General features: G+C 43.7%; 44 non-coding genes across 44 annotated transcripts; all 44 read left to right on the top strand.

The window, feature by feature from the left end:
- The first annotated feature begins 216 nt into the window (after positions 1–216).
- trnav-uac (transfer RNA valine (anticodon UAC)) lies at positions 217–289 on the top strand. The gene has a single exon. It is a non-coding gene; the product is annotated as a tRNA-Val (tRNA).
- Positions 290–529: 240 nt separating this feature from the next.
- Positions 530–602, top strand: trnav-aac (transfer RNA valine (anticodon AAC)). The gene has a single exon. It is a non-coding gene; the product is annotated as a tRNA-Val (tRNA).
- Positions 603–10782: 10180 nt separating this feature from the next.
- Positions 10783–10855, top strand: trnav-cac (transfer RNA valine (anticodon CAC)). Its single transcript has one exon. It is a non-coding gene; the product is annotated as a tRNA-Val (tRNA).
- Positions 10856–11094: 239 nt separating this feature from the next.
- Positions 11095–11167, top strand: trnav-uac (transfer RNA valine (anticodon UAC)). Its single transcript has one exon. It is a non-coding gene; the product is annotated as a tRNA-Val (tRNA).
- Positions 11168–11603: 436 nt separating this feature from the next.
- On the top strand, positions 11604–11676 carry trnav-cac (transfer RNA valine (anticodon CAC)). Its single transcript has one exon. It is a non-coding gene; the product is annotated as a tRNA-Val (tRNA).
- A 433-nt stretch (positions 11677–12109) lies between these two features.
- Positions 12110–12182, top strand: trnav-cac (transfer RNA valine (anticodon CAC)). Its single transcript has one exon. It is a non-coding gene; the product is annotated as a tRNA-Val (tRNA).
- Positions 12183–12414: 232 nt separating this feature from the next.
- On the top strand, positions 12415–12487 carry trnav-uac (transfer RNA valine (anticodon UAC)). The gene has a single exon. It is a non-coding gene; the product is annotated as a tRNA-Val (tRNA).
- A 240-nt stretch (positions 12488–12727) lies between these two features.
- trnav-aac (transfer RNA valine (anticodon AAC)) lies at positions 12728–12800 on the top strand. Its single transcript has one exon. It is a non-coding gene; the product is annotated as a tRNA-Val (tRNA).
- A 123-nt stretch (positions 12801–12923) lies between these two features.
- Positions 12924–12996, top strand: trnav-cac (transfer RNA valine (anticodon CAC)). The gene has a single exon. It is a non-coding gene; the product is annotated as a tRNA-Val (tRNA).
- A 433-nt stretch (positions 12997–13429) lies between these two features.
- trnav-cac (transfer RNA valine (anticodon CAC)) lies at positions 13430–13502 on the top strand. The gene has a single exon. It is a non-coding gene; the product is annotated as a tRNA-Val (tRNA).
- A 232-nt stretch (positions 13503–13734) lies between these two features.
- On the top strand, positions 13735–13807 carry trnav-uac (transfer RNA valine (anticodon UAC)). Its single transcript has one exon. It is a non-coding gene; the product is annotated as a tRNA-Val (tRNA).
- Positions 13808–14047: 240 nt separating this feature from the next.
- Positions 14048–14120, top strand: trnav-aac (transfer RNA valine (anticodon AAC)). Its single transcript has one exon. It is a non-coding gene; the product is annotated as a tRNA-Val (tRNA).
- Positions 14121–14555: 435 nt separating this feature from the next.
- trnav-aac (transfer RNA valine (anticodon AAC)) lies at positions 14556–14628 on the top strand. The gene has a single exon. It is a non-coding gene; the product is annotated as a tRNA-Val (tRNA).
- A 121-nt stretch (positions 14629–14749) lies between these two features.
- On the top strand, positions 14750–14822 carry trnav-cac (transfer RNA valine (anticodon CAC)). Its single transcript has one exon. It is a non-coding gene; the product is annotated as a tRNA-Val (tRNA).
- Positions 14823–15054: 232 nt separating this feature from the next.
- On the top strand, positions 15055–15127 carry trnav-uac (transfer RNA valine (anticodon UAC)). The gene has a single exon. It is a non-coding gene; the product is annotated as a tRNA-Val (tRNA).
- A 240-nt stretch (positions 15128–15367) lies between these two features.
- trnav-aac (transfer RNA valine (anticodon AAC)) lies at positions 15368–15440 on the top strand. Its single transcript has one exon. It is a non-coding gene; the product is annotated as a tRNA-Val (tRNA).
- Positions 15441–15875: 435 nt separating this feature from the next.
- On the top strand, positions 15876–15948 carry trnav-aac (transfer RNA valine (anticodon AAC)). Its single transcript has one exon. It is a non-coding gene; the product is annotated as a tRNA-Val (tRNA).
- Positions 15949–16069: 121 nt separating this feature from the next.
- Positions 16070–16142, top strand: trnav-cac (transfer RNA valine (anticodon CAC)). The gene has a single exon. It is a non-coding gene; the product is annotated as a tRNA-Val (tRNA).
- A 232-nt stretch (positions 16143–16374) lies between these two features.
- On the top strand, positions 16375–16447 carry trnav-uac (transfer RNA valine (anticodon UAC)). Its single transcript has one exon. It is a non-coding gene; the product is annotated as a tRNA-Val (tRNA).
- A 240-nt stretch (positions 16448–16687) lies between these two features.
- Positions 16688–16760, top strand: trnav-aac (transfer RNA valine (anticodon AAC)). The gene has a single exon. It is a non-coding gene; the product is annotated as a tRNA-Val (tRNA).
- A 123-nt stretch (positions 16761–16883) lies between these two features.
- Positions 16884–16956, top strand: trnav-cac (transfer RNA valine (anticodon CAC)). The gene has a single exon. It is a non-coding gene; the product is annotated as a tRNA-Val (tRNA).
- A 239-nt stretch (positions 16957–17195) lies between these two features.
- Positions 17196–17268, top strand: trnav-aac (transfer RNA valine (anticodon AAC)). Its single transcript has one exon. It is a non-coding gene; the product is annotated as a tRNA-Val (tRNA).
- A 121-nt stretch (positions 17269–17389) lies between these two features.
- trnav-cac (transfer RNA valine (anticodon CAC)) lies at positions 17390–17462 on the top strand. Its single transcript has one exon. It is a non-coding gene; the product is annotated as a tRNA-Val (tRNA).
- A 232-nt stretch (positions 17463–17694) lies between these two features.
- Positions 17695–17767, top strand: trnav-uac (transfer RNA valine (anticodon UAC)). The gene has a single exon. It is a non-coding gene; the product is annotated as a tRNA-Val (tRNA).
- Positions 17768–18007: 240 nt separating this feature from the next.
- trnav-aac (transfer RNA valine (anticodon AAC)) lies at positions 18008–18080 on the top strand. The gene has a single exon. It is a non-coding gene; the product is annotated as a tRNA-Val (tRNA).
- A 123-nt stretch (positions 18081–18203) lies between these two features.
- Positions 18204–18276, top strand: trnav-cac (transfer RNA valine (anticodon CAC)). Its single transcript has one exon. It is a non-coding gene; the product is annotated as a tRNA-Val (tRNA).
- Positions 18277–18709: 433 nt separating this feature from the next.
- Positions 18710–18782, top strand: trnav-cac (transfer RNA valine (anticodon CAC)). Its single transcript has one exon. It is a non-coding gene; the product is annotated as a tRNA-Val (tRNA).
- Positions 18783–19014: 232 nt separating this feature from the next.
- On the top strand, positions 19015–19087 carry trnav-uac (transfer RNA valine (anticodon UAC)). The gene has a single exon. It is a non-coding gene; the product is annotated as a tRNA-Val (tRNA).
- A 240-nt stretch (positions 19088–19327) lies between these two features.
- Positions 19328–19400, top strand: trnav-aac (transfer RNA valine (anticodon AAC)). Its single transcript has one exon. It is a non-coding gene; the product is annotated as a tRNA-Val (tRNA).
- Positions 19401–19835: 435 nt separating this feature from the next.
- On the top strand, positions 19836–19908 carry trnav-aac (transfer RNA valine (anticodon AAC)). Its single transcript has one exon. It is a non-coding gene; the product is annotated as a tRNA-Val (tRNA).
- Positions 19909–20029: 121 nt separating this feature from the next.
- Positions 20030–20102, top strand: trnav-cac (transfer RNA valine (anticodon CAC)). Its single transcript has one exon. It is a non-coding gene; the product is annotated as a tRNA-Val (tRNA).
- A 232-nt stretch (positions 20103–20334) lies between these two features.
- trnav-uac (transfer RNA valine (anticodon UAC)) lies at positions 20335–20407 on the top strand. Its single transcript has one exon. It is a non-coding gene; the product is annotated as a tRNA-Val (tRNA).
- Positions 20408–20647: 240 nt separating this feature from the next.
- trnav-aac (transfer RNA valine (anticodon AAC)) lies at positions 20648–20720 on the top strand. The gene has a single exon. It is a non-coding gene; the product is annotated as a tRNA-Val (tRNA).
- A 435-nt stretch (positions 20721–21155) lies between these two features.
- Positions 21156–21228, top strand: trnav-aac (transfer RNA valine (anticodon AAC)). The gene has a single exon. It is a non-coding gene; the product is annotated as a tRNA-Val (tRNA).
- Positions 21229–21349: 121 nt separating this feature from the next.
- On the top strand, positions 21350–21422 carry trnav-cac (transfer RNA valine (anticodon CAC)). The gene has a single exon. It is a non-coding gene; the product is annotated as a tRNA-Val (tRNA).
- A 232-nt stretch (positions 21423–21654) lies between these two features.
- trnav-uac (transfer RNA valine (anticodon UAC)) lies at positions 21655–21727 on the top strand. The gene has a single exon. It is a non-coding gene; the product is annotated as a tRNA-Val (tRNA).
- A 240-nt stretch (positions 21728–21967) lies between these two features.
- Positions 21968–22040, top strand: trnav-aac (transfer RNA valine (anticodon AAC)). Its single transcript has one exon. It is a non-coding gene; the product is annotated as a tRNA-Val (tRNA).
- A 123-nt stretch (positions 22041–22163) lies between these two features.
- Positions 22164–22236, top strand: trnav-cac (transfer RNA valine (anticodon CAC)). Its single transcript has one exon. It is a non-coding gene; the product is annotated as a tRNA-Val (tRNA).
- A 239-nt stretch (positions 22237–22475) lies between these two features.
- On the top strand, positions 22476–22548 carry trnav-aac (transfer RNA valine (anticodon AAC)). The gene has a single exon. It is a non-coding gene; the product is annotated as a tRNA-Val (tRNA).
- A 121-nt stretch (positions 22549–22669) lies between these two features.
- trnav-cac (transfer RNA valine (anticodon CAC)) lies at positions 22670–22742 on the top strand. Its single transcript has one exon. It is a non-coding gene; the product is annotated as a tRNA-Val (tRNA).
- Positions 22743–22974: 232 nt separating this feature from the next.
- Positions 22975–23047, top strand: trnav-uac (transfer RNA valine (anticodon UAC)). The gene has a single exon. It is a non-coding gene; the product is annotated as a tRNA-Val (tRNA).
- Positions 23048–23287: 240 nt separating this feature from the next.
- Positions 23288–23360, top strand: trnav-aac (transfer RNA valine (anticodon AAC)). Its single transcript has one exon. It is a non-coding gene; the product is annotated as a tRNA-Val (tRNA).
- A 123-nt stretch (positions 23361–23483) lies between these two features.
- On the top strand, positions 23484–23556 carry trnav-cac (transfer RNA valine (anticodon CAC)). Its single transcript has one exon. It is a non-coding gene; the product is annotated as a tRNA-Val (tRNA).
- Positions 23557–23989: 433 nt separating this feature from the next.
- trnav-cac (transfer RNA valine (anticodon CAC)) lies at positions 23990–24062 on the top strand. The gene has a single exon. It is a non-coding gene; the product is annotated as a tRNA-Val (tRNA).
- The last annotated feature ends 65 nt before the right edge of the window (positions 24063–24127 follow it).

A 24127-nucleotide genomic window follows, 5' to 3' on the forward strand; every position in this document is an offset into this window, starting at 1 on the left:
CTATATGTGCTGAAATGGCTCTAAGGTAAGTGGATATCCAGCTACAAAGGCTAAAAGCTATTTGAAGGCAATCATACTAAGGATCTCAAGCCAGACTCCAATGGTGAATTATCTCTGTTCTGTTGTTTGTGGAATCTACACAGACTGACACTCTGCTTGCGGTGCAGATTATGGGATGAACCTGTCTTGGAAAAAGGCCACTAAACTCACTGTGAGGTTTCTGTAGTGTAGTGGTTATCACGTTTGCTTTACACGCGAAAGGTCCCCAGTTCGAAACTGGGCAGAAACAAATTGAGTGTTTTTGAACTAAACATGCTGAAATGGATCTCCGGCAAGCGCATTTCCACACTACAAAGGCTCCAATTTCAAGCTAGTTGAAGGCAATCGTGCTAAGGATCTCAAGACAGACTACCAAGCCCAATGAGCACTTTCCTGTTGCTTGTGGAATTTACACAGACCAACACTCTGATTGCAGGGCAGATTATGGGATGAACCTGTCTTGGAAAAAGGCAATTAAGCTCACCATGAGGTTTCTGTAGTGTAGTGGTTATCACGTTCGCCTAACACGCGAAAGGTCCTCGGTTCGAAACCGAGCAGAAACAGCGGTCAGCTTTTGACAGAAAGTATAGATTGTTTGCGACGCTAAGAGTATTTAGCTCTCTTTTACATTATACTGTAGCGACTCAGGCGAATCAAACACACAATCGCCAGTTACATTTAACAAATATGTTTTGAAAGTGTGCTCACTAGCAGACCTTCCCCCAACACAGCAGAGGGAGATTCTTCAGTCACCCTGGAAACCATCTGATAAGGTGTTTTTATGGCCCCGAAAGGAATTTGGCCACATGAAGTTTCAGACACAAAGACACAGAGCTTTTGCCTCAAATTATAGACAAACCATCTATAAATGAACATGCACCCCAGGACATTATATGTAAACACATAACTGTCTTGTAAAATGTTTATTCTGTATGGTATTTTGCATCTTTTTGTCTGTGTCTTAACAAAGTACTAGTTCAGATAACCTCATATATGTCATGTCTCCTATCAAATTAATGCTCACTTCACGACTTACACTTCCATGTATATCACTTATTCAGAAAATGCAATGTGTGTTTGTTGCATTAATTATAGTATGAAGACTCAGAGACCCACTGAGTCGAACTTTCAAACAAAGAGCCATAAATCTGCTGAGGAATTTCCCGCCGGGAAATCCCAACAATCTCATTGGTTAAGTCTAACCCTGGAGGGTGGGACTACGGCCAGACCATAAAAGGAGGACCTCGGATGCCCTCCTCCTCTGCTCTTCTTGTTCTCTTACTCCGCTCTGTTCACTTCTTCAACTCTCTCCTGTGGGAGCCAACACCCACGGGGGGGGGGGCTGGCACTCAAGCCATGCCACCAATGCAGGCCCTCCAAGCAGGCCTCATCTCTTCCAAAAATCTTCTCTTCTACAATCCGATCTTCAAGAACACGAAGCATCGCTAAAGCAAACAGCCGCTTCCCTCCCAACCTCGGAAAGGACCGCCGAACACGCAGAGACACGCAGAGACACATACGCACACAAGCGAGAAGCCAAAACGAAACCAAAAAGAATGCAAGTATTCTATTTCTTACTGCTGTAAAGAGGGTGTGTTATTTTCCCGTTGGGATAAATTAACTCCGTGAAGGTCGTATCTGGTTGAACTGAAGGAAAGCTGTTTCTTACCCTCCCCCACTCTCTTTGTCTCTCTCTCTCCCTCTCTCTTTGTCTCTCTCTCTCTCTTTTATCTCTCTCTAACTTCAGTCTATTCATTATTCTCTTTTATGTATTCTTTCGTTAATATCTATACTTCTACTCTCTTGATGCATATTTAGTATGTACTTTCTGTGTGAATTGTAGTGTTATTTTTAGTCTGTGTTTATTAAACCTTCAAAGGACATTTAATGAGTTGAATCTGTTATTCTGCCACATACACAAAGTCAATGAAACTTGCGATCTAAACGTTACCTAACTGCTTATGCTACTATGTTAGTAAAGTAAACTGTATGACCATTTGAAATATTGAACTTATCCTGATCAGTAAAGTTAATGTTTCTTATGCGCTCGTAAAGCAGTAATCCCTTTATTGAGAATTGATTTGAAAAGTCTATAACTAATTTGCAGGACAAACTTAGTAGGATAATTTCAAGCAATTCCGTAAAGGGTTACTTGTATTTAATTAAACAATTTTCCCTATCGGAAAATTTTAATACGTAATGAACAACTGGCAAATCATATTCATAAATTCATGAATATTGAATATTAAATCCCTTTTGAGTTAAGTATTCCCCGAGACATTAAACTCATGAGTCGTTGTTGTTACATGTATTTGGTGGAGAAAAATGCGAGCAAGTTTCAAACGTTTGTGTATGTGTGAATGATATTCATATTCTATTCCTTGTGTATTTTTGAGGTATTAATAACCTGCACGCGCGTTTTTGTTTCGTTTTGTTTTGGTGTTGTTTTGTGAATTGAACGGTACGCGCAAGGCGAACCCAAGCATAAACAGATGCTGAGAAATGTTGAAGTAGCCGGATTATATTAATAAAAATATGAACGGTACGAAAATCCGCGTGATCTCCGAAACCCCCTGCAGCCGTAGGCGCAATAGGTTTTATCCGCGTGATTTCCAAACAAATGTATTGTAGGAAACCCATACATTTGACTCGAGCAATATATTATGTGTTCCATCAAAATAATGAGATTTTGATGATGTCTGTAGACACGTACGTTGCGTTATCCCGCTTGATCTGAACTACAAAAAGTTTCTATCTGTGCGGAAGATTGGGACAGGACGAGACTCTCTTGTACAATATAAGGGGCCTCAGGATAATTATTATATCGTTAAGATAAACGATAACTCCTGGTTTAAGTCTGGCTTAGCTAACCAAAGACTTGAGACCTAAAACATTTGAATCAGAGATGCTGAAAACCGTCAGCCATATTGATAAATGTCTATTGGAGTCCATGTAAAATGCGTGAATAGGCAGACGGAAAATTCCTGCATTCACCCGTCTTGTTACGTGCATCTAGAGCACCAGTCATTTGTAAATGATTTGCAAGAGCCAGTAAAGCGAAGAACGCCAGGGCGACCCAGAAATTGCAACGCCGCTTGCAAACCGCCAGAGGGCGACTCAAGAATTGCAACGCCGCTTGCAAAACGCGAAGGCGACTCAGAAATTGCAACGCCGCTTGCAAACCGCCAGAGGGCGACTCTAGAACCAGACAAAGCCATCTGGTGAGCATTTCCGCCTAACTAACTCTAGTCTAGGGCGGGCGCAATAGCGCCATCGTGTGGATAAATTCGGATAGTTTCACTCTCCGTATTTCATTCTGCCTTAACAAAATAAGTTTGAGCCTATAAATTGTTTATTGCTTACTGTTGTACACAGTTTCATTTATACAATTTTTCTAGCAACAACCAAATCTCCTTTCTCGCTGATTAAACACCCTTATTCGAATTTGAAGTTTAAAAAGAAACATAACTTCCTCTAACCCAAAGTGAAATTAGGTTTAAGTCACAGACAGTCCAATTGGAAGGAAGGACGCCACCGTGTGGCTATACCCTGTTAAGTCAGCGCAACACTAAATCCCTACGCCCTTCCTGATTAATTCTTTTATTTGGATAACTCCCATTTAGAGATTAATCGTTATAGGGTAGGATTTTTGATTGGCTTTCTTTTATTTGATTTTCCTTACAGGCTTAGTTAAATTTCATTTAAACTTGCTTTGAATTTAATTTGAATTAAGTTGAGCTTCTAATTTTTATTTTTTTATCTCAATTTTTTTTTAATTTAATTTATAACTTTATTTTAATTTTAATTTTCAATTTTTAATCTTAATTTTTAATTTTAATTAATTTTTAATTAAAAATTATTATTATTAATTTTTTATTTTTTTTTTAATTTTTTTTATTATTATTAAAAAATTTTTTTTTTTTCTCTCTCTGCAAAAGTTTTCTTTTCCCCTCCCATCGGGAACAAAGTTCAGTCTGGTAATTACAAACAGTATCAAAGGTGCTTTTTGTTTTATCACTACTTGACAGAAACTTTTGCCTTTTTCTAAATTGCTCTTGATATTTAATCTTCCACGTAAGCGACCTCAATTCACCCCGGATGAGCTAAATGGGATAACCCATAGTACAAGCCGAATTTTAGTATATCTTGAGCATTTAGCCAATTAATTTCCCTAACACTCCCGGCGCGCACGCTGACATTCCTTTCATTACAGACCAATTCATCTTGTGTTTGTTTCCACTGTGCTCTTTCCTATCCTCACTGTTGGACTATCACGATTGTGTTTCTTTCAGTTCACCAAGAGACCCCAAGGAGAATTAAATAGTCCCGGGACGACCGAGCAGCAGTTCACCAAGTGACCCCCCAGGGCTACCGCCCACCTAATTGTCTGAATTGTCTAATTATCTAACTGTCTAGATCAGTTAGCCAAAATTCCCAGCTATCCGTACGATAGCTCATTAGCTTAGAACAAGCTTGCATTGGCTCTCTCTCTGTGTGTGTGTGTGTGCTGTGTTTCTTTCGTCCGCAGTAATGTTCCGTGCACCCAGTTCCGCCGTCCCGTGGGACCACCTAACGACATGGCTGGAAGCGCTAACGGCCACCAGTCAAGGAAGTCTGGGACAGCTGAACCAGGAACAACTGGACACCGAGCTAGACCAGCTGATGACACACGACCCCACGCACAGCTACTCCAACAAGGAAGTGGCCAAGATCCTCGGAAGCCTCGCCCACGTCCTCATCGCACAGGCACGTCTAAGCAAAGGGAGCTACGACAACCTGGAACAGGAGGCAGCAACGCTAAAGCTTCAAGCCAAGGAGGCCCGGAGAGACCAAGCCCTCACCCAGCTTCATCTAGATCAGCTTCTAGACACAGAGAAAGACGACGAAACAGACAAAGAACAAAGAAAAGAAATAGAAAGACTTCAAAAGACCCTGAAGGAGCTCCGTCAGGACACCGACCGACGAGTACAGTCAGAGAAAGACGCCAGGAAACAACTCGACGAAAAGCTTCGGCGTGGCGAATCCCTCCTGGAGAGAGCCACTGATGAACTTAAAAACAGAGACATTAAAGCTAAAGTCTATGCAAAACATTTGCAGTCGGCACAAGCCGAGATCGACGAGCTCATCCAGCAAAGACACGAGCTCAAAGATGAACTTGACATGGTGCAAAAAGAACTGAGACAGTCATATATAGTGCAACGTTACCGGAAGGGGGAAACACACAACACAGAGTTTCCCCTGACCAGTTACTCCGCACATTTTAGCCACGAAGCAAGAGCTACGAAGGGGAATGACAGCCCCCTGTTTAAAAGAGCACCTGCCAGTCTCCACGAATCCCCGTCAGCAGCAAAGGAAAGGACGCCCTTCCAGGAAGTCAAGGTCAACAGCCACGAAGCTTCAAAGAACCTTGACAAGCTGGCCAGAAATATTCCTACCTTCAGCCCAGACCCGGCAGGAGGACACGACGTCCACGCATACTTAAAAGACATAGACTTTTATTTGCAAACTGTCGCTCACGCGAACAACTGGGACAGACTGTACCTGCTCAGGGCCACGTCTAATCGTGACGTACGCAGCTTTCTGGATCGACAACCAGAGGCCATCAAAGCGGACTACTGGCATCTACGACAAGCTCTAATTCGTGAGTACTCCGACCCCGAGTCAGACCAGGGGTTCATCACTGCCATGGACCTCAAGCAAGCTCGACGTGAGACCTCACAGAACTTTTATAACAGACTGCGACGTGCCTACTTCGGGACACGTAACGACCCAGGCATGGAAGAGGACATCAACTTCAAAACTCTTTTCCTCCGAAACCTGCACCCTACCATCAGTTACCACCTGGGGGTGCTGGCGTGCCCGCGCAGCATGGGCACGCAACAGTTAAGAGACTTGGCTCACAAAGCTTACGTCAAACAGAAAACCATTTCTGAAAAGACTGTAAAACAGCCCACCATCTGCCCTGTCTCTGTCCACCACCCAGAGCTAACCCTAGAGGGCGCCAAACAGAACCACAGTTACCGACCCGTCAACAGAGAGTCCAAACCACTCCAAGCCAGCAGAGGGCAGCGTGGTCGTAATGGCGACCGTCCACGGTACCAGAGCGATCGCTCTGAAGGATCCTGGGACCCGCCTCGCCCAAAAAGCCAGCGAAGAGGCCACTCTCGACGGGACAATGGTAGGCCCAGACCTGAACCCACGTCTGGCAAAGAAAGTGTAGCTGCTTCTGAAGTTACAGAGCTCATAAAGATCCTGAAAGAGCTCCTCCGACAGAAACCTCACAAGGAAGACAAGAAGGACGGACCAGGTACAGCACGACTAGACATGATACCTGAAATCAACCTTCCCGCCCTTCCTGCAACTGAATCATCCACCCTGAACACTGTTCCCCAATCACGGACTAGTGTACTAACTGTTGCACACCCACACGTCAGCAGCACACCCACACGACAGCTGACAGCAACAGCCTCTAATCAAGACAGCATCATGGGACAGCCCAGCGCACCAGAAAGCGCTGCTTTGATTGTTTGCACGCATAATGAGACACTTGACACATATCCAGATGGCTTATCAAGCAACACACAGGTCCCCACACCAAGACTCCTGGGAAACCTAATCGAGAAGGGGATGGCTCGAAAACTCTATCTGACTATCACTATGGAAAGGGAATTTAAGCTCGAAGCCCTAGTTGACACTGGCTCCGACCTCACGCTTATATCCGCCCAACTGTTTGAAAGACTCAGATTTGAAGAACAGAGGAAAAATCGCACGCTTAACCTTCACACTTGTAAGCTAAATGTGCAGTCGTATAGCCAAAACGACATCCAGCTCAAGCACGTAGCTTCCATCCACCTGACAATTGGACCTATGAGGCTGATACACCCAGTCTATATCTCCCCTATGAACACTTATCCGTTTCTCATCGGAAAAGACCTGCTGGACCGCTTCGAACCCGTACTGGACTTCAAACAGCTGAAAGTCTGGGCTCAAGTGCGTGACCCTCTGCCCCTTCAGACACACACATCGTCTGAGCAAGACTGTCAAGTCACAGAGGTCACGGGAACTCCCACAGAGCCAGACTGCCAGGCCACAAAGGCCACGGGACCCCCTGCAGCACACTGTGACAACACAGCCTCAGCCCCAAAGCCAAGTTCAAGTTCGCTACTTTGCACATTTCAGCTATCCAAAGACTCTGATACCTTCTGCCCCCAGGTCATGAATGATCTACAGCTGAATGACATTGTCACAACGAACAGTATCCCTGCACTGTGGGCAGACAACTCAACCAAAAGTCTACCACTGTGCAATACAATCAGTAAAAACAAACCACACGGCGACATGTGGGCACCCCCGCACCCCACATCCAGCCCCATTGTTGCAGTGCTAACTAACAGCAAGCGATCGACACCGGCTACAATGCCGGCCTTGCAGCTGCTACCGCTAACTCCGCAAATTTCCAACAACGATATTGCGGATATGCGAACCTCTGACACTGCAATAAAGACAATTCTTGACCACCTCTCAGACCCCTCCAACCACCCTATCACTGACTCTGAGCTCATTGATGACTCTAGCCACAAGCATCTACATAACTCCAGACACATGATGCGTATTATGGACAACATTCTCTGGTGTGCACCCGATGGCAACACAGCGCCACAGCTTGTAATGCCACGGTCGCAAAGGGGGGTGATGCTAATGTACGCCCACAACACACCATGTGCTGGACACCACGGCACCAGAGCCACGTATGACACACTGAAACAGGTGGCATATGGGCCTGGGATGCATCAAGATGCGGCAGAGTATGTTAGAGAATGGCTAGTTCGCTGCCGGTTCCAACCAGCAAACCCGAACCACAGAGCCCCACTGCAACACAGAGGGACCACGTTCCCATGGTCAAACCTACAAATCGACCGGGTAGAACCCCTGCCCAGGTCCACAAAAGGCAAAAAGTACTTTCTCACAGTGGTGTGCCAGTTTACCAAGTGGGTGGAGTGTCAACCAGCACCCAACGACACCGCCCAGACCACGGCATACCACCTGATGAATCACATCTTTTTCCTGTCAAGATTGCCACTGAGAATCAACTCAGACAGAGGCATCCACTTCACTACTGAGGCCATGCAACAGATCTGGAAATGCCTAAGAAACGCGGCCGTGATCATGCTCCTGTGCCTCCAGACAATCAGAGGCCAGCCACCACCAGACACCATCACACCGGGTCCAGCCTCGGGCATCGTACTGAGAGAGCAACCTGGACTGCTGATCACCAACTGCAAATGAATCCTCAAAAGAAAGACGTACTCTCCTGAACTTCACATCAGCAGCGCAAGCTCCTCCAGCCCTGCACACAAACGCAAAAGGGGGGAGGAGCCCAAGCCCTCTGCCTAACCTTACACCAGCTTCAAGAACCTTCTCCTCCAACACCAGTTAGTCACCTTGTAGGCAATACTGCCAAGCCCCACACTATGTCATGCATGTGATTTGAGAAAGAAGGCCTTAAACGAACACAAGGCCGCCTCTGAAGGGATTCTCAAAACCCCAATGACTTTGAACTTTGAAACAGAGAAACCAAAGTGGATCACCAGAAGGCACCCAGCCTGGCCACAATGCGAGGCACCCTCTGAAAAGTTCCTAGTCAGCATAGGACATAAAAGTGTCAAGATGCAGTCCATCTTCCTAGGCAGGAGACCTAAAGGACTGACTGGCCATTGCGAGGAACATGGTTCCACCCAGGGCTGCAGAAAGCCCACAGCACACCTGCACCACACAAACGGACTTCTGGATGACAGGTGACGCACCGTCAGGGCACCTGCTGCCTCGACACCTGCTGCACAAGCACAGAGACCTGAACTGGCTACTGTCTGCCTTATCTGCCGTGGAACGACCATCACTTCAGGAGACACAAACAACTGGAGCCTAACATGGCTATGGTGTGTCTGATCTTCCTGAATCTTTGATATCGCTCGTTGTTGTCCATAGGAGGGACAACAACTAGCGAAAGGGGGGATTATGTAGCGACTCAGGCGAATCAAACACACAATCGCCAGTTACATTTAACAAATATGTTTTGAAAGTGTGCTCACTAGCAGACCTTCCCCCAACACAGCAGAGGGAGATTCTTCAGTCACCCTGGAAACCATCTGATAAGGTGTTTTTATGGCCCCGAAAGGAATTTGGCCACATGAAGTTTCAGACACAAAGACACAGAGCTTTTGCCTCAAATTATAGACAAACCATCTATAAATGAACATGCACCCCAGGACATTATATGTAAACACATAACTGTCTTGTAAAATGTTTATTCTGTATGGTATTTTGCATCTTTTTGTCTGTGTCTTAACAAAGTACTAGTTCAGATAACCTCATATATGTCATGTCTCCTATCAAATTAATGCTCACTTCACGACTTACACTTCCATGTATATCACTTATTCAGAAAATGCAATGTGTGTTTGTTGCATTAATTATAGTATGAAGACTCAGAGACCCACTGAGTCGAACTTTCAAACAAAGAGCCATAAATCTGCTGAGGAATTTCCCGCCGGGAAATCCCAACAATCTCATTGGTTAAGTCTAACCCTGGAGGGTGGGACTACGGCCAGACCATAAAAGGAGGACCTCGGATGCCCTCCTCCTCTGCTCTTCTTGTTCTCTTACTCCGCTCTGTTCACTTCTTCAACTCTCTCCTGTGGGAGCCAACACCCACGGGGGGGGGGGCTGGCACTCAAGCCATGCCACCAATGCAGGCCCTCCAAGCAGGCCTCATCTCTTCCAAAAATCTTCTCTTCTACAATCCGATCTTCAAGAACACGAAGCATCGCTAAAGCAAACAGCCGCTTCCCTCCCAACCTCGGAAAGGACCGCCGAACACGCAGAGACACGCAGAGACACATACGCACACAAGCGAGAAGCCAAAACGAAACCAAAAAGAATGCAAGTATTCTATTTCTTACTGCTGTAAAGAGGGTGTGTTATTTTCCCGTTGGGATAAATTAACTCCGTGAAGGTCGTATCTGGTTGAACTGAAGGAAAGCTGTTTCTTACCCTCCCCCACTCTCTTTGTCTCTCTCTCTCCCTCTCTCTTTGTCTCTCTCTCTCTCTTTTATCTCTCTCTAACTTCAGTCTATTCATTATTCTCTTTTATGTATTCTTTCGTTAATATCTATACTTCTACTCTCTTGATGCATATTTAGTATGTACTTTCTGTGTGAATTGTAGTGTTATTTTTAGTCTGTGTTTATTAAACCTTCAAAGGACATTTAATGAGTTGAATCTGTTATTCTGCCACATACACAAAGTCAATGAAACTTGCGATCTAAACGTTACCTAACTGCTTATGCTACTATGTTAGTAAAGTAAACTGTATGACCATTTGAAATATTGAACTTATCCTGATCAGTAAAGTTAATGTTTCTTATGCGCTCGTAAAGCAGTAATCCCTTTATTGAGAATTGATTTGAAAAGTCTATAACTAATTTGCAGGACAAACTTAGTAGGATAATTTCAAGCAATTCCGTAAAGGGTTACTTGTATTTAATTAAACAATTTTCCCTATCGGAAAATTTTAATACGTAATGAACAACTGGCAAATCATATTCATAAATTCATGAATATTGAATATTAAATCCCTTTTGAGTTAAGTATTCCCCGAGACATTAAACTCATGAGTCGTTGTTGTTACAATACGTTTTTTAAAATTCGTGATTCGCAAGACTTCCTTATGCTACCTCAAGACAGGTTTCCATAGTGTAGTGGTTATCACGTTCGCCTCACACGCGAAAGGTCCCCAGTTCGAAACTGGGTGGAAACATCTTGAGTAATTTTTACTATATGTGCTGAAATGGCTCTCAGGTTAGTGGATTTCCATGCTACAAAGGCTGTAATTTCAAGCTATTTGGAGGCAATCATACAAAGGACCTCAAGTCAGACTGCCATGATGAATTAGCTCTGTCCTGTTGTTTGTGGAATCTACACAGACTGACACTCTGCTTGCGGTGCAGATTATGGGATGAACCTGTCTTGGAAAAAGGCCACTAAACTCACTGTGAGGTTTCTGTAGTGTAGTGGTTATCACGTTCGCTTTACACGCGAAAGGTCCCCAGTTCGAAACTGGGCAGAAACAAATTGAGTGTTTTTTAACTAAACATGCTGAAATGGATCTCCGGCAAGCGCATTTCCACACTACAAAGGCTCCAATTTCAAGCTAGTTGAAGGCAATCGTGCTAAGGATCTCAAGACAGACTACCAAGCCCAATGAGCACTTTCCTGTTGCTTGTGGAATTTACACAGACCAACACTCTGATTGCAGGGCAGATTATGGGATGAACCTGTCTTGGAAAAAGGCAATTAAGCTCACCATGAGGTTTCTGTAGTGTAGTGGTTATCACGGTCGCCTAACACGCGAAAGGTCCTCGGTTCGAAACCGAGCAGAAACAGCGGTCAGCTTTTGACAGAAAGTATAGATTGTTTGCGACGCTAAGAGTATTTAGCTCTCTTTTACATTATACGTTTTTTAAAATTCGTGATTCGCAAGACTTCCTTATGCTACCTCAAGACAGGTTTCCATAGTGTAGTGGTTATCACGTTCGCCTCACACGCGAAAGGTCCCCAGTTCGAAACTGGGTGGAAACATCTTGAGTAATTTTTACTATATGTGCTGAAATGGCTCTCAGGTTAGTGGATTTCCATGCTACAAAGGCTGTAATTTCAAGCTATTTGGAGGCAATCATACAAAGGACCTCAAGTCAGACTGCCATGATGAATTAGCTCTGTCCTGTTGTTTGTGGAATCTACACAGACTGACACTCTGCTTGCAGTGCATATTATTGGATGAACCTGTCTTGGAAAAAGACCACTCAACCCAAAGTGAAGTTTCTGTAGTGTAGTGGTTATCACGTTCACCTAACACGCGAAAGGTCCTCGGTTCGAAACCGAGCAGAAACAGCGACCAACTTTTGACAGAAAGTATGAATTGTTTGCAACGCCAAGAGTATCTATCTCCCTTTTACGTTATACACATTTTAATTTGTGAGTCTGAAGATTTTCTTCTGCTTCCTGAAGACAGGTTTCCATAGTGTAGTGGTTATCACGTTCGCCTCACACGCGAAAGGTCCCCAGTTCGAAACTGGGTGGAAACAACTTGAGCAATTTTTACTATATGTGCTGAAATGGCTCTAAGGTAAGTGGATATCCAGCTACAAAGGCTAAAAGCTATTTGAAGGCAATCATACTAAGGATCTCAAGCCAGACTCCAATGGTGAATTATCTCTGTTCTGTTGTTTGTGGAATCTACACAGACTGACACTCTGCTTGCGGTGCAGATTATGGGATGAACCTGTCTTGGAAAAAGGCCACTAAACTCACTGTGAGGTTTCTCTAGTGTAGTGGTTATCACGTTCGCTTTACACGCGAAAGGTCCCCAGTTCGAAACTGGGCAGAAACAAATTGAGTGTTTTTTAACTAAACATGCTGAAATGGATCTCCGGCAAGCGCATTTCCACACTACAAAGGCTCCAATTTCAAGCTAGTTGAAGGCAATCGTGCTAAGGATCTCAAGACAGACTACCAAGCCCAATGAGCACTTTCCTGTTGCTTGTGGAATTTACACAGACCAACACTCTGATTGCAGGGCAGATTATGGGATGAACCTGTCTTGGAAAAAGGCAATTAAGCTCACCATGAGGTTTCTGTAGTGTAGTGGTTATCACGTTCGCCTAACACGCGAAAGGTCCTCGGTTCGAAACCGAGCAGAAACAGCGGTCAGCTTTTGACAGAAAGTATAGATTGTTTGCGACGCTAAGAGTATTTAGCTCTCTTTTACATTATACGTTTTTTAAAATTCGTGATTCGCAAGACTTCCTTATGCTACCTCAAGACAGGTTTCCATAGTGTAGTGGTTATCACGTTCGCCTCACACGCGAAAGGTCCCCAGTTCGAAACTGGGTGGAAACATCTTGAGTAATTTTTACTATATGTGCTGAAATGGCTCTCAGGTTAGTGGATTTCCATGCTACAAAGGCTGTAATTTCAAGCTATTTGGAGGCAATCATACAAAGGACCTCAAGTCAGACTGCCATGATGAATTAGCTCTGTCCTGTTGTTTGTGGAATCTACACAGACTGACACTCTGCTTGCAGTGCATATTATTGGATGAACCTGTCTTGGAAAAAGACCACTCAACCCAAAGTGAAGTTTCTGTAGTGTAGTGGTTATCACGTTCACCTAACACGCGAAAGGTCCTCGGTTCGAAACCGAGCAGAAACAGCGACCAACTTTTGACAGAAAGTATGAATTGTTTGCAACGCCAAGAGTATCTATCTCCCTTTTACGTTATACACATTTTAATTTGTGAGTCTGAAGATTTTCTTCTGCTTCCTGAAGACAGGTTTCCATAGTGTAGTGGTTATCACGTTCGCCTCACACGCGAAAGGTCCCCAGTTCGAAACTGGGTGGAAACAACTTGAGCAATTTTTACTATATGTGCTGAAATGGCTCTAAGGTAAGTGGATATCCAGCTACAAAGGCTAAAAGCTATTTGAAGGCAATCATACTAAGGATCTCAAGCCAGACTCCAATGGTGAATTATCTCTGTTCTGTTGTTTGTGGAATCTACACAGACTGACACTCTGCTTGCGGTGCAGATTATGGGATGAACCTGTCTTGGAAAAAGGCCACTAAACTCACTGTGAGGTTTCTCTAGTGTAGTGGTTATCACGTTCGCTTTACACGCGAAAGGTCCCCAGTTCGAAACTGGGCAGAAATAAATTGAGTGTTTTTTAACTAAACATGCTGAAATGGATCTCCGGCAAGCGCATTTCCACACTACAAAGGCTCCAATTTCAAGCTAGTTGAAGGCAATCGTGCTAAGGATCTCAAGACAGACTACCAAGCCCAATGAGCACTTTCCTGTTGCTTGTGGAATTTACACAGACCAACACTCTGATTGCAGGGCAGATTATGGGATGAACCTGTCTTGGAAAAAGGCAATTAAGCTCACCATGAGGTTTCTGTAGTGTAGTGGTTATCACGTTCGCCTAACACGCGAAAGGTCCTCGGTTCGAAACCGAGCAGAAACAGCGGTCAGCTTTTGACAGAAAGTATAGATTGTTTGCGACGCTAAGAGTATTTAGCTCTCTTTTACATTATACGTTTTTTAAAATTCGTGATTCGCAAGACTTCCTTATGCTACCTCAAGACAGGTTTCCATAGTGTAGTGGTTATCACGTTCGCCTCACACGCAAAAGGTCCCCAGTTCGAAACTGGGTGGAAACATCTTGAGTAATTTTTACTATATGTGCTGAAATGGCTCTCAGGTTAGTGGATTTCCATGCTACAAAGGCTGTAATTACAAGCTATTTGGAGGCAATCATACTAAGGACCTCAAGTCAGACTACCATGATGAATTAGCTCTGTCCTGTTGTTTGTGGAATCTACACAGACTGACACTCTGCTTGCAGTGCATATTATTGGATGAACCTGTCTTGGAAAAAGACCACTCAACCCAAAGTGAAGTTTCTGTAGTGTAGTGGTTATCACGTTCGCCTAACACGCGAAAGGTCCTCGGTTCGAAACCGAGCAGAAACAGCGACCAACTTTTGACAGAAAGTATGAATTGTTTGCAACGCCAAGAGTATCTATCTCCCTTTTACATTATACACATTTTAATTTGTGAGTCTGAAGATTTTCTTCTGCTTCCTGAAGACAGGTTTCCATAGTGTAGTGGTTATCACGTTCGCCTCACACGCGAAAGGTCCCCAGTTCGAAACTGGGTGGAAACAACTTGAGCAATTTTTACTATATGTGCTGAAATGGCTCTAAGGTAAGTGGATATCCAGCTACAAAGGCTAAAAGCTATTTGAAGGCAATCATACTAAGGATCTCAAGCCAGACTCCAATGGTGAATTATCTCTGTTCTGTTGTTTGTGGAATCTACACAGACTGACACTCTGCTTGCGGTGCAGATTATGGGATGAACCTGTCTTGGAAAAAGGCCACTAAACTCACTGTGAGGTTTCTGTAGTGTAGTGGTTATCACGTTCGCTTTACACGCGAAAGGTCCCCAGTTCGAAACTGGGCAGAAACAAATTGAGTGTTTTTGAACTAAACATGCTGAAATGGATCTCCGGCAAGCGCATTTCCACACTACAAAGGCTCCAATTTCAAGCTAGTTGAAGGCAATCGTGCTAAGGATCTCAAGACAGACTACCAAGCCCAATGAGCACTTTCCTGTTGCTTGTGGAATTTACACAGACCAACACTCTGATTGCAGGGCAGATTATGGGATGAACCTGTCTTGGAAAAAGGCAATTAAGCTCACCATGAGGTTTCTGTAGTGTAGTGGTTATCACGTTCGCCTAACACGCGAAAGGTCCTCGGTTCGAAACCGAGCAGAAACAGCGGTCAGCTTTTGACAGAAAGTATAGATTGTTTGCGACGCTAAGAGTATTTAGCTCTCTTTTACATTATACGTTTTTTAAAATTCGTGATTCGCAAGACTTCCTTATGCTACCTCAAGACAGGTTTCCATAGTGTAGTGGTTATCACGTTCGCCTCACACGCAAAAGGTCCCCAGTTCGAAACTGGGTGGAAACATCTTGAGTAATTTTTACTATATGTGCTGAAATGGCTCTCAGGTTAGTGGATTTCCATGCTACAAAGGCTGTAATTACAAGCTATTTGGAGGCAATCATACTAAGGACCTCAAGTCAGACTACCATGATGAATTAGCTCTGTCCTGTTGTTTGTGGAATCTACACAGACTGACACTCTGCTTGCAGTGCATATTATTGGATGAACCTGTCTTGGAAAAAGACCACTCAACCCAAAGTGAAGTTTCTGTAGTGTAGTGGTTATCACGTTCGCCTAACACGCGAAAGGTCCTCGGTTCGAAACCGAGCAGAAACAGCGACCAACTTTTGACAGAAAGTATGAATTGTTTGCAACGCCAAGAGTATCTATCTCCCTTTTACATTATACACATTTTAATTTGTGAGTCTGAAGATTTTCTTCTGCTTCCTGAAGACAGGTTTCCATAGTGTAGTGGTTATCACGTTCGCCTCACACGCGAAAGGTCCCCAGTTCGAAACTGGGTGGAAACAACTTGAGCAATTTTTACTATATGTGCTGAAATGGCTCTAAGGTAAGTGGATATCCAGCTACAAAGGCTAAAAGCTATTTGAAGGCAATCATACTAAGGATCTCAAGCCAGACTCCAATGGTGAATTATCTCTGTTCTGTTGTTTGTGGAATCTACACAGACTGACACTCTGCTTGCGGTGCAGATTATGGGATGAACCTGTCTTGGAAAAAGGCCACTAAACTCACTGTGAGGTTTCTGTAGTGTAGTGGTTATCACGTTCGCTTTACACGCGAAAGGTCCCCATTTCGAAACTGGGCAGAAACAAATTGAGTGTTTTTTAACTAAACATGCTGAAATGGATCTCCGGCAAGCGCATTTCCACACTACAAAGGCTCCAATTTCAAGCTAGTTGAAGGCAATCGTTCTAAGGATCTCAAGACAGACTACCAAGCCCAATGAGCACTTTCCTGTTGCTTGTGGAATTTACACAGACCAACACTCTGATTGCAGGGCAGATTATGGGATGAACCTGTCTTGGAAAAAGGCAATTAAGCTCACCATGAGGTTTCTGTAGTGTAGTGGTTATCACGTTCGCCTAACACGCGAAAGGTCCTCGGTTCGAAACCGAGCAGAAACAGCGGTCAGCTTTTGACAGAAAGTATAGATTGTTTGCGACGCTAAGAGTATTTAGCTCTCTTTTACATTATACGTTTTTTAAAATTCGTGATTCGCAAGACTTCCTTATGCTACCTCAAGACAGGTTTCCATAGTGTAGTGGTTATCACGTTCGCCTCACACGCGAAAGGTCCCCAGTTCGAAACTGGGTGGAAACATCTTGAGTAATTTTTACTATATGTGCTGAAATGGCTCTCAGGTTAGTGGATTTCCATGCTACAAAGGCTGTAATTACAAGCTATTTGGAGGCAATCATACTAAGGACCTCAAGTCAGACTACCATGATGAATTAGCTCTGTCCTGTTGTTTGTGGAATCTACACAGACTGACACTCTGCTTGCAGTGCATATTATTGGATGAACCTGTCTTGGAAAAAGACCACTCAACCCAAAGTGAAGTTTCTGTAGTGTAGTGGTTATCACGTTCGCCTAACACGCGAAAGGTCCTCGGTTCGAAACCGAGCAGAAACAGCGACCAACTTTTGACAGAAAGTATGAATTGTTTGCAACGCCAAGAGTATCTATCTCCCTTTTACATTATACACATTTTAATTTGTGAGTCTGAAGATTTTCTTCTGCTTCCTGAAGACAGGTTTCCATAGTGTAGTGGTTATCACGTTCGCCTCACACGCGAAAGGTCCCCAGTTCGAAACTGGGTGGAAACAACTTGAGCAATTTTTACTATATGTGCTGAAATGGCTCTAAGGTAAGTGGATATCCAGCTACAAAGGCTAAAAGCTATTTGAAGGCAATCATACTAAGGATCTCAAGCCAGACTCCAATGGTGAATTATCTCTGTTCTGTTGTTTGTGGAATCTACACAGACTGACACTCTGCTTGCGGTGCAGATTATGGGATGAACCTGTCTTGGAAAAAGGCCACTAAACTCACTGTGAGGTTTCTGTAGTGTAGTGGTTATCACGTTCGCTTTACACGCGAAAGGTCCCCATTTCGAAACTGGGCAGAAACAAATTGAGTGTTTTTTAACTAAACATGCTGAAATGGATCTCCGGCAAGCGCATTTCCACACTACAAAGGCTCCAATTTCAAGCTAGTTGAAGGCAATCGTTCTAAGGATCTCAAGACAGACTACCAAGCCCAATGAGCACTTTCCTGTTGCTTGTGGAATTTACACAGACCAACACTCTGATTGCAGGGCAGATTATGGGATGAACCTGTCTTGGAAAAAGGCAATTAAGCTCACCATGAGGTTTCTGTAGTGTAGTGGTTATCACGTTCGCCTAACACGCGAAAGGTCCTCGGTTCGAAACCGAGCAGAAACAGCGGTCAGCTTTTGACAGAAAGTATAGATTGTTTGCGACGCTAAGAGTATTTAGCTCTCTTTTACATTATACGTTTTTTAAAATTCGTGATTTGCAAGACTTCCTTATGCTACCTCAAGACAGGTTTCCATAGTGTAGTGGTTATCACGTTCGCCTCACACGCGAAAGGTCCCCAGTTCGAAACTGGGTGGAAACATCTTGAGTAATTTTTACTATATGTGCTGAAATGGCTCTCAGGTTAGTGGATTTCCATGCTACAAAGGCTGTAATTTCAAGCTATTTGGAGGCAATCATACAAAGGACCTCAAGTCAGACTGCCATGATGAATTAGCTCTGTCCTGTTGTTTGTGGAATCTACACAGACTGACACTCTGCTTGCAGTGCATATTATTGGATGAACCTGTCTTGGAAAAAGACCACTCAACCCAAAGTGAAGTTTCTGTAGTGTAGTGGTTATCACGTTCGCCTAACACGCGAAAGGTCCTCGGTTCGAAACCGTGCAGAAACAGCGACCAGCTTTTGACAGAAAGTATGAATTGTTTGCAACGCCAAGAGTATCTATCTCCCTTTTACGTTATACACATTTTAATTTGTGAGTCTGAAGATTTTCTTCTGCTTCCTGAAGACAGGTTTCCATAGTGTAGTGGTTATCACGTTCGCCTCACACGCGAAAGGTCCCCAGTTCGAAACTGGGTGGAAACAACTTGAGCAATTTTTACTATATGTGCTGAAATGGCTCTAAGGTAAGTGGATATCCAGCTACAAAGGCTAAAAGCTATTTGAAGGCAATCATACTAAGGATCTCAAGCCAGACTCCAATGGTGAATTATCTCTGTTCTGTTGTTTGTGGAATCTACACAGACTGACACTCTGCTTGCGGTGCAGATTATGGGATGAACCTGTCTTGGAAAAAGGCCACTAAACTCACTGTGAGGTTTCTGTAGTGTAGTGGTTATCACGTTCGCTTTACACGCGAAAGGTCCCCAGTTCGAAACTGGGCAGAAACAAATTGAGTGTTTTTTAACTAAACATGCTGAAATGGATCTCCGGCAAGCGCATTTCCACACTACAAAGGCTCCAATTTCAAGCTAGTTGAAGGCAATCGTGCTAAGGATCTCAAGACAGACTACCAAGCCCAATGAGCACTTTCCTGTTGCTTGTGGAATTTACACAGACCAACACTCTGATTGCAGGGCAGATTATGGGATGAACCTGTCTTGGAAAAAGGCAATTAAGCTCACCATGAGGTTTCTGTAGTGTAGTGGTTATCACGTTCGCCTAACACGCGAAAGGTCCTCGGTTCGAAACCGAGCAGAAACAGCGGTCAGCTTTTGACAGAAAGTATAGATTGTTTGCGACGCTAAGAGTATTTAGCTCTCTTTTACATTATACGTTTTTTAAAATTCGTGATTCGCAAGACTTCCTTATGCTACCTCAAGACAGGTTTCCATAGTGTAGTGGTTATCACGTTCGCCTCACACGCAAAAGGTCCCCAGTTCGAAACTGGGTGGAAACATCTTGAGTAATTTTTACTATATGTGCTGAAATGGCTCTCAGGTTAGTGGATTTCCATGCTACAAAGGCTGTAATTACAAGCTATTTGGAGGCAATCATACTAAGGACCTCAAGTCAGACTACCATGATGAATTAGCTCTGTCCTGTTGTTTGTGGAATCTACACAGACTGACACTCTGCTTGCAGTGCATATTATTGGATGAACCTGTCTTGGAAAAAGACCACTCAACCCAAAGTGAAGTTTCTGTAGTGTAGTGGTTATCACGTTCGCCTAACACGCGAAAGGTCCTCGGTTCGAAACCGAGCAGAAACAGCGACCAACTTTTGACAGAAAGTATGAATTGTTTGCAACGCCAAGAGTATCTATCTCCCTTTTACATTATACACATTTTAATTTGTGAGTCTGAAGATTTTCTTCTGCTTCCTGAAGACAGGTTTCCATAGTGTAGTGGTTATCACGTTCGCCTCACACGCGAAAGGTCCCCAGTTCGAAACTGGGTGGAAACAACTTGAGCAATTTTTACTATATGTGCTGAAATGGCTCTAAGGTAAGTGGATATCCAGCTACAAAGGCTAAAAGCTATTTGAAGGCAATCATACTAAGGATCTCAAGCCAGACTCCAATGGTGAATTATCTCTGTTCTGTTGTTTGTGGAATCTACACAGACTGACACTCTGCTTGCGGTGCAGATTATGGGATGAACCTGTCTTGGAAAAAGGCCACTAAACTCACTGTGAGGTTTCTGTAGTGTAGTGGTTATCACGTTCGCTTTACACGCGAAAGGTCCCCAGTTCGAAACTGGGCAGAAACAAATTGAGTGTTTTTGAACTAAACATGCTGAAATGGATCTCCGGCAAGCGCATTTCCACACTACAAAGGCTCCAATTTCAAGCTAGTTGAAGGCAATCGTGCTAAGGATCTCAAGACAGACTACCAAGCCCAATGAGCACTTTCCTGTTGCTTGTGGAATTTACACAGACCAACACTCTGATTGCAGGGCAGATTATGGGATGAACCTGTCTTGGAAAAAGGCAATTAAGCTCACCATGAGGTTTCTGTAGTGTAGTGGTTATCACGTTCGCCTAACACGCGAAAGGTCCTCGGTTCGAAACCGAGCAGAAACAGCGGTCAGCTTTTGACAGAAAGTATAGATTGTTTGCGACGCTAAGAGTATTTAGCTCTCTTTTACATTATACGTTTTTTAAAATTCGTGATTCGCAAGACTTCCTTATGCTACCTCAAGACAGGTTTCCATAGTGTAGTGGTTATCACGTTCGCCTCACACGCAAAAGGTCCCCAGTTCGAAACTGGGTGGAAACATCTTGAGTAATTTTTACTATATGTGCTGAAATGGCTCTCAGGTTAGTGGATTTCCATGCTACAAAGGCTGTAATTACAAGCTATTTGGAGGCAATCATACTAAGGACCTCAAGTCAGACTACCATGATGAATTAGCTCTGTCCTGTTGTTTGTGGAATCTACACAGACTGACACTCTGCTTGCAGTGCATATTATTGGATGAACCTGTCTTGGAAAAAGACCACTCAACCCAAAGTGAAGTTTCTGTAGTGTAGTGGTTATCACGTTCGCCTAACACGCGAAAGGTCCTCGGTTCGAAACCGAGCAGAAACAGCGACCAACTTTTGACAGAAAGTATGAATTGTTTGCAACGCCAAGAGTATCTATCTCCCTTTTACATTATACACATTTTAATTTGTGAGTCTGAAGATTTTCTTCTGCTTCCTGAAGACAGGTTTCCATAGTGTAGTGGTTATCACGTTCGCCTCACACGCGAAAGGTCCCCAGTTCGAAACTGGGTGGAAACAACTTGAGCAATTTTTACTATATGTGCTGAAATGGCTCTAAGGTAAGTGGATATCCAGCTACAAAGGCTAAAAGCTATTTGAAGGCAATCATACTAAGGATCTCAAGCCAGACTCCAATGGTGAATTATCTCTGTTCTGTTGTTTGTGGAATCTACACAGACTGACACTCTGCTTGCGGTGCAGATTATGGGATGAACCTGTCTTGGAAAAAGGCCACTAAACTCACTGTGAGGTTTCTGTAGTGTAGTGGTTATCACGTTCGCTTTACACGCGAAAGGTCCCCATTTCGAAACTGGGCAGAAACAAATTGAGTGTTTTTTAACTAAACATGCTGAAATGGATCTCCGGCAAGCGCATTTCCACACTACAAAGGCTCCAATTTCAAGCTAGTTGAAGGCAATCGTTCTAAGGATCTCAAGACAGACTACCAAGCCCAATGAGCACTTTCCTGTTGCTTGTGGAATTTACACAGACCAACACTCTGATTGCAGGGCAGATTATGGGATGAACCTGTCTTGGAAAAAGGCAATTAAGCTCACCATGAGGTTTCTGTAGTGTAGTGGTTATCACGTTCGCCTAACACGCGAAAGGTCCTCGGTTCGAAACCGAGCAGAAACAGCGGTCAGCTTTTGACAGAAAGTATAGATTGTTTGCGACGCTAAGAGTATTTAGCTCTCTTTTACATTATACGTTTTTTAAAATTCGTGATTCGCAAGACTTCCTTATGCTACCTCAAGACAGGTTTCCATAGTGTAGTGGTTATCACGTTCGCCTCACACGCGAAAGGTCCCCAGTTCGAAACTGGGTGGAAACATCTTGAGTAATTTTTACTATATGTGCTGAAATGGCTCTCAGGTTAGTGGATTTCCATGCTACAAAGGCTGTAATTACAAGCTATTTGGAGGCAATCATACTAAGGACCTCAAGTCAGACTACCATGATGAATTAGCTCTGTCCTGTTGTTTGTGGAATCTACACAGACTGACACTCTGCTTGCAGTGCATATTATTGGATGAACCTGTCTTGGAAAAAGACCACTCAACCCAAAGTGAAGTTTCTGTAGTGTAGTGGTTATCACGTTCGCCTAACACGCGAAAGGTCCTCGGTTCGAAACCGAGCAGAAACAGCGACCAACTTTTGACAGAAAGTATGAATTGTTTGCAACGCCAAGAGTATCTATCTCCCTTTTACATTATACACATTTTAATTTGTGAGTCTGAAGATTTTCTTCTGCTTCCTGAAGACAGGTTTCCATAGTGTAGTGGTTATCACGTTCGCCTCACACGCGAAAGGTCCCCAGTTCGAAACTGGGTGGAAACAACTTGAGCAATTTTTACTATATGTGCTGAAATGGCTCTAAGGTAAGTGGATATCCAGCTACAAAGGCTAAAAGCTATTTGAAGGCAATCATACTAAGGATCTCAAGCCAGACTCCAATGGTGAATTATCTCTGTTCTGTTGTTTGTGGAATCTACACAGACTGACACTCTGCTTGCGGTGCAGATTATGGGATGAACCTGTCTTGGAAAAAGGCCACTAAACTCACTGTGAGGTTTCTGTAGTGTAGTGGTTATCACGTTCGCTTTACACGCGAAAGGTCCCCATTTCGAAACTGGGCAGAAACAAATTGAGTGTTTTTTAACTAAACATGCTGAAATGGATCTCCGGCAAGCGCATTTCCACACTACAAAGGCTCCAATTTCAAGCTAGTTGAAGGCAATCGTTCTAAGGATCTCAAGACAGACTACCAAGCCCAATGAGCACTTTCCTGTTGCTTGTGGAATTTACACAGACCAACACTCTGATTGCAGGGCAGATTATGGGATGAACCTGTCTTGGAAAAAGGCAATTAAGCTCACCATGAGGTTTCTGTAGTGTAGTGGTTATCACGTTCGCCTAACACGCGAAAGGTCCTCGGTTCGAAACCGAGCAGAAACAGCGGTCAGCTTTTGACAGAAAGTATAGATTGTTTGCGACGCTAAGAGTATTTAGCTCTCTTTTACATTATACGTTTTTTAAAATTCGTGATTTGCAAGACTTCCTTATGCTACCTCAAGACAGGTTTCCATAGTGTAGTGGTTATCACGTTCGCCTCACACGCGAAAGGTCCCCAGTTCGAAACTGGGTGGAAACATCTTGAGTAATTTTTACTATATGTGCTGAAATGGCTCTCAGGTTAGTGGATTTCCATGCTACAAAGGCTGTAATTTCAAGCTATTTGGAGGCAATCATACAAAGGACCTCAAGTCAGACTGCCATGATGAATTAGCTCTGTCCTGTTGTTTGTGGAATCTACACAGACTGACACTCTGCTTGCAGTGCATATTATTGGATGAACCTGTCTTGGAAAAAGACCACTCAACCCAAAGTGAAGTTTCTGTAGTGTAGTGGTTATCACGTTCGCCTAACACGCGAAAGGTCCTCGGTTCGAAACCGTGCAGAAACAGCGACCAGCTTTTGACAGAAAGTATGAATTGTTTGCAACGCCAAGAGTATCTATCTCCCTTTTACGTTATACACATTTTAATTTGTGAGTCTGAAGATTTTCTTCTGCTTCCTGAAGACAGGTTTCCATAGTGTAGTGGTTATCACGTTCGCCTCACACGCGAAAGGTCCCCAGTTCGAAACTGGGTGGAAACAACTTGAGCAATTTTTACTATATGTGCTGAAATGGCTCTAAGGTAAGTGGATATCCAGCTACAAAG

This window comes from Pseudorasbora parva, chromosome 5 (genome assembly GCF_024679245.1).
Source record: "Pseudorasbora parva isolate DD20220531a chromosome 5, ASM2467924v1, whole genome shotgun sequence".
NCBI classification, from domain to species: Eukaryota; Metazoa; Chordata; class Actinopteri; order Cypriniformes; family Gobionidae; genus Pseudorasbora; species Pseudorasbora parva.